This window comes from Teleopsis dalmanni, chromosome 2 (assembly GCF_002237135.1).
Source record: "Teleopsis dalmanni isolate 2A chromosome 2, ASM223713v2, whole genome shotgun sequence".
NCBI classification, from domain to species: Eukaryota; Metazoa; Arthropoda; class Insecta; order Diptera; family Diopsidae; genus Teleopsis; species Teleopsis dalmanni.
This window is the reverse complement of record NC_051847.1, coordinates 205,171,643-205,178,853: the sequence shown is the minus strand read 5'-3', so window position 1 is coordinate 205,178,853 and position 7,211 is coordinate 205,171,643.

The window sequence follows — 7,211 nt, the reverse complement described above, 5'->3', positions numbered from 1 at the left end:
CAACCCATCGAACTATCCTTCCAAAGTTGTGAAAATCTTGCATTGATTTTCCGACTTAAATGCTACGTAAGCAATTACGTTTTCAAATCGTACTTATTTTACGATTCTTACTGAGCTTTTGTTTTTTTTTTGTTGTATTTCGTCTTTAATATATTAAATTTATATCCGCCTGGCAATATAGACACCAAAAAATGTTAACTGACTTAGAAAAAAAAAAAAGAGAAAAACGAAAATAATTTTTATCCCTGTTTTATACTCCTTGCTGGAAGGACAATTTTTACTGAATTCCTGCGATAAGAACGTGACCATTTTCGTTCAAAAATGTACTTAATCGTTTTTGGATATCAACTCAAGAAGAAAATTTGATTTTCATTGTTGTTCGAATTGTTATGGGTAAATAAATTTTTTGCATTTACCATTTTAGTTAAAATTGGATAGGAGAATCTACGAAATGCGGACAAAAAGCGTTCGCATCACATGCACGTAATCGATAAGTTACCTAACAGATATTTTTTCTCGTTTTCTATCGGAAGCAAATGGCACATTTGCACAAATTGGATTAAAGTTTTTACTTTGACTAGGAATTCCTTCACTTCCTCTCCGCTTCTTGACAGTTAAATTTCGTTTACACCTTAGAGCATTTGCACGTGGAAGCTTCAATGGAGTTGGTGTTTCAGGACGAGGCATGAAATGTATGAAAATAGTTAATGAGTCGCATTTGTGTCACTATAAATAGTGTAATTACATATATGGTTTCAATTATAATTCAAAGATGATTTGAGATACCCGTAATTATCTGGTAAATTTCAACATTTCGAACATTTATTGAAGTACAAACTAGACTCTAAGCCTCATTTCCTTACCTAACATACTGCATATTATCAATTCATCAATGCAACGAAGTTGAATGCATCTTCACATATTCATATTTCTCTACATATTTATATAAAGGACTGTCGAAATACTCACTTCAAAGTGTCGGTAACTGCTTTTGTGTGCCTTTTGTGGCATTTAATGTAAAGCCACTAATCATAGGTTTCTACTATATCGAAGAGTATCAATGATGATGGGTTGTGATTTCGCTTCATTTGTCTATATATATATGAAAATAATTATAATTAATACTGTTGACTGTTTATAGCGATAACTTTAATCTTCTTCTAGCAAGTTCCCTCCAACTGTCATCAAAATTGTTATTGATAATGTGATTGTTTTCAGTTAGGGATGAATTCTAGTATCTGTGCATTCAGAGTACACTCATAAAAAACTAAATATTAATGCGTATAAATTTTTTTTTATACATTACTTATATGCACTCACATGTGTCATAAAAATAATTTATAAGTATATTTTTTAACGAATGCCGGTGCTAATAAGTCAGTATATGCACCCAAACCCGTTGGTTACACACGTGAGGGGAACATCATGTCCAACACTTTTACAGAGCTGAGCAGAAAAACGTGGAGAGACGATTTAGATACGTATATGTAGGACACACATTTCTATTTGAAGTCACACATTTCTATTTGAAGTATATGTTATGTATATTATATGTCCGTACGCGCCTTTCTTTTTTCCGAACATAGTAATAATTTATTTCATTTTTATTCCATTAATTTTTGTGATTATTTCACAGATCTGTGAAAATTATAAGTTATTGTATTTCAATTGTAAACTGAAGTTGTAAAGTCTTTAAGCAATACTATAAATTTTAACACTGGTTCGTTTAAGAACTTGCAACAGATAAACTGGCGATCAAAGAATCAAAGAATATCCGAACATTTTAAACAAGATTGGTCAAATGAGTCCTCTTGTCAGATCTTCATATTGTGCTGGCCTTAACTAGATAAAAAATGCACCAGGCAGCTGTTTCAACTAAGGTGTAATCTGCTTAGTACTACGGTAGCGATGCTGATGGGTCACTGCTTAATAGGAAGACATGCTATGAAACTGGGTCAACATTATAATAACTTTGGTTGAGGTAGTGGTTTTACGAATGATGACGAAACTGTGCTTCATCTTATGTGTCAGTGTTCATTTTTAGCTAGGAGTGGATTTAAGACCTTCCCTTTTCTTACCGATCTAACAGAGTCCATCGTCCTGCAAAGTTATGGACTTGAACAAGTTCATAGTATTGTCAGGTTGATGCGTCTTTACCTGCCTTTCTGCGTTGCTCGTACGCTGACTTTGAGTTGGCCTAACCTAACCTAACACTATATCTTAGTCGAATGGAATTTTAGATAGTCTTATTTTATTTAATTATTTTTTTTATCAAAAAACTATTAAAAATTTGTCTCATACAATTATTTTATTTAAAAACTAATGGTCAGAACACAAGTTGGTAATAAATAAGTAAAAAAGTTTTAAAGAATATAATAAGATAAAGATTGAACAATATAATATGATTTTTAGAAATATATATAGAGAAAGTAATACTAGATATAGCAATATATTTTATCAAGTCTAAATTAAATAAAGAAATTGAATAAGATAAGTCCAAATATACTATCCAAGACTACATATGTGTAGATTTCGAATACTTAAAATCAGTGAGTCACAAAGAAAAGTTCAGTTATATATTGTCTATTATATGTACTCGAATGTACTAGTAAGTATATATTAGGTATATAATTTGAAATATGTATTTCCCATCTTATTACATTGAATTCTATGTATCGAAGTTCAACCTCTCAAAGTGTTGTAATGTCCATAAGGCAGATGGAGGCTATTATGTGCCGAAGTTTTATGAGTGATTGTCTTGATTATTGGTACCTTTACGGGATATGGGTAATAGAATGGTGTCACCACTTGTTTTTGTACATAATACGGTACCCGCTTTTCAACCAAATATGGAACAGATTGTTGAACCGGGAAAGGTTTAATTTTTTCGATTGGAATCTTAATTTCCTGTATTTGTGGTACTGTTACCGTCTTCGTCACCGGTATTTTTATGGGTAGAGGCCGTGGCACAGTTGTTATAACTGGGCGTGGTATTTCGATATTCACGGTTTGATTGAAGGGTACCTGAACTTGATGATATTTCGGTATCGGCACGAACTTAGTGACTTGTACATGTTTGCTTAGCGGTGTCCCGGCCAGAGCAGCTGAGCTTAGTGGCGTGTGATGCACCGTTGTTGTAATAGGTGGCAACCCCTTTGTTGTGGTGTGAAAATGCTGTGCATTGTGTGGCTGAGGTGCATAATTTGTGTTAATGTGTTGCGGATTTATGTTGTGCTTGTAGTAGTGTTCTTGCAAATGTTGCAAATGCTGCAAATTGTTGTTATGGTTGGCACTAATCTCATCGCCACGGGTATAATAATATTGCGTTTGCGATGGTGATTGCGAGCTATCGGCGAATTTCTCATTATTAATGACATGCAAATTATTATTAGTTGCTGATATTGCTGTTGGTGTTGTTGTCGCTGCTATTGGTGCTGTCATAATATTTGTTGCTGTCGGCATTATATTGCGTCCCATATTATCCGCTAAATGCATTTGCATACGCAAAGGTGTAACGTTGTGACCATCATCTTGTCTGAGGGAACTGGCATCAGTAACGGTTTGTTGTTGGTGCTGCTGAAGTTGTTGTTGGTGGAGTTGTTGTTGGTGAAATTGTTGCTGCAACTGCTGTTGCAAGTTTATTAACTGCTCCTGCAGTTTCTGCTTTTGTAATTGGTCTTGCCTGTGTAATTGCTGATATTGCTGTAATTGTTGTTGTGATTGCAGTTGTGCTTGTAATTTAGTTTGTTTTTGCTGTTGCTGAAGCTGGTGTTGCTGTTGTGCCTGTTGCTGCTGTTGTAATTGTTTAGCATAAGTTTGGGTTGGCTGTTGTTGTTGATGTTGTTGCTGTTGTTGTTGTTGGCTGCTTGCTGATTTGCTGTTTGCATAGTTTTCAGCATTTATGCGATTATTTAATTGCTGCATTAACTGATTACCAGCGAGTAAATATGCTGATTGTGTCTGCTCTGATACTTGAGTTTGTTGGTGAGGCTGTGTCTGCGGTTGCTGCTGCGGTTGGTGTTGCGCTGGATAATTAGCATATTGTTCAAAGCCATAATCATCCAAAAGTGCCTCATTATGTTGCTTCTGATATGTAGTAGGTGTAAAGTAATTTTTGTACAAATTCAAGCTATTTTCATAATAAGTATCGTCAGCATTCCCATCACTGTTGGTGCTACTTTCATCTGCCAAACTATGTTGCATTGCAGATAATTGACCTAAGGCAGCTGCTGTTGTACCATCGATATCGTATGTATTGTAATTGGTGTTGCTATCATAGGACTCGGCATTGATTTCGTAATTAATTTTTCCCGCCGATGTTGCGTATTCGTTGGCGATATGGTTGCTGGTTGCTGTATCTGTTGCGATTGTTGGTTGTGTATTTTGCCCTACTGTTGTTGCCGCATAATGTTGTCCTGCGGCCGTTAATCTTGTAGGTACGAATCCCGTTTTTGTCATAGGTAGTGCTGCAGCGAGTGTTTCTGCCGTTACAACATTGTTTGTTGTCCCCCCTTGCAGGCGTAATTGCTCTTGTTGTTGACGCGATATGCCTGTTGTGTCAATATGGCTGAGATAATTTGCATACGCAGGTATTATGTCCGCGTTAGTTGTTGTTATGCTTCCATCCGCCGTTTCCGTATTACTATAATAATTCGGTTCATATCCTGTGGCCTTCGATAATCCAGAAAGTGTTGCTGCATCATAATTGCTTTGAAAATTACTTGTTGGAAATGTTGTACCGACAATATTTGATGTCGTTGGTATGGTTATAGCAGCAACATTCGGTATAAGTACGAATAATATTAACACTTTGATAATTGATATCGTTGCCCGGTTATAGCTTTGCACTGGCCAAATCACTTTGTCATCCATTGAGCCACAATGGCGCAGCAATACCATCTTGCTGCAGCCTGCTTGGGGTGCTTTTAAATTATCCCTTTTTTTTTAATCAATCCGAATCAACTTTATATTTAAATATTTTGTACTAAGTTGAAAAAGAAAAGTACTTGCAACACGCAAATAACTTCGTGAACTGCTTTTATTAAAATGCAAATTTCGACGTTGGTACTTAGTTTTTATAGCAATTTCTTTCAGCGCATGTTGCTCGTAAAAATTAATATGAATTTGCAGCAGAAATTTGATATTTTTAAGCAAATCTGTCAGTAGATAAAGAGAAGCAGACACTGTTTTGATAGTCAGTGAAGCGCCCGGATAAAGATAAAATTACTTTCGGAGTGTTTGTGATGTGCGCTAAGCAACGAAAGTAATCCGCATGATTGATTGGGAATGAAAATGCAACATAGTCTGTTGTTAGTAGATATATACAACATATAATATATATTATTTACCAATATACATAATGTATAAGTAGAGATAAGCTTACTTATAAGCTTAGATTCATTCAAACCAATGTTGGAAAATATTGTGATGAGTATTATGTTTTTTTACACCAATATTTTGGTCTTCTTATAGATGTCATCATTTTTGCAGTTCATAGATAAATTCCTGACCAATTCAGGTTGGCCTTTTCTGTGGAAGTAGCATGGTTGCTGTGATTGAAACCCAAAATTACGCAGTTAGATTGGCTGTATTTAGAAGTATGATTCGATTAGCATTTTAGAATTGTTTAGTGCACTCCAAAGAATAGATGTTAGATAGGCCCGCTTTCCACCTAAGGAGAAAACTGTATTAAAATGCCTGGCTTCATTTAGTACCGGCGGAATTTTATTCGTTTATCGTTGCTTTACACTAATGCGTGTGTTAAAAACACCGTAATATTGTTTCTTAATGGCAGATTATTATTATTATTATTGAGAGTGCATATGACATTGCGATCTTTGGAAGCATTGGGCCGTCTTCAGGGCTTAGAGTTGTCTCTCTCTGAGCTCTGTTGCGTCGGTAAAAAGTAACAAGAAATTTGCTTTACAATCTGCCTCTTCAGTTAGAGGCCACTTCCGTACATTCTCAGTAGTCTAACATATTCCGTGTGTGCATTAGCATTATAACATTCTAACAGCACATGTGACTGACTCGTCAATCTCTTCGCAGAATCTACAGTTTGCGTTCGTTAAGATGTCTAGTTTCGTGAGGTGGTGTTAATGGCAGTTACTCATTTTAAAAAATTATGCACTTTGGGATTTTTTATTATTTATTGAGCGACTTAACACTAAAGACCATACCGTATAAGTAAGTTATAGTGATGTTATAATGAAGTGAATATGTATATGAATTAATATTAGTTTTCAAAATTATTTCTTAAATAGAATGACCTTTAATCATTCTTGACATAATTCTAAAAATTCCGACATTTCTTTTAAAAAATCTAAACATTACTTTCTTATATTATACTTATTATAAATAAATTAAATAAATATATTTAAATAAAAATAATTTTATAAATATTTAAATTTATAGAAACATAACCTTAATTATCTTTTATCTTTTCGTTACAGAAATTTTTTTATAATTCCACAAATACTCACTAAAAAGGTAAGTGATATTGCTCTGAAAATTGAATTTTCTTATTAGAATTTTTTTTTATAAAAAATTTCCTGATTAAAATTTTCGTGAGATGAAAAATAACTGATGCCAGTTTAAGATATCGTTTATATAACATTTAAATAATTGCAGTGTCACTATTTCTGTAGCATAAAATTATCTAATTCTTGTGCACTGCATTGCTTCATTGTGGAGATACTTTCATTTGCAATGTTAGATACTCGTATCATGTGTCTCTTGCCAATGACATTCATGTGCGAATTGTGAGCTGAGATCATATTTCATAGCTCTAAAGAGTGTTCACAATTGCCACTGTGTATGTACGTGTGCTGCTCACATGACAAGACAACAGTTGCTGCAATTTATTGCTGCATGCTGCAATTGTTTTAACAGCAGCAACTGTTTTCGATGCTTACGTGTTTGTGGTTTTGTGTAAAATGCATGTGAGCTTGTGTAGTTTCTGTGTATTCGTGTTAAATATCGTGTTTTTCTCTAAATGTGAATACCCAAAAAACAAAGTAAGAATGTATCCAATTCAGCTGAGTGGAGGAATATTTGGAATGTACTGTTAAGAATAAGAGTTTCACAGTATTTGTTACGACAACATATAACTGACTTTCAGGACAGAGTACCTTTCTCTGATTCAAAATATTGACTCAAAATATATAAGTGTATAGGTGGGGTCCCTCAGGTCTTGGTTTATAAGCTAGTTC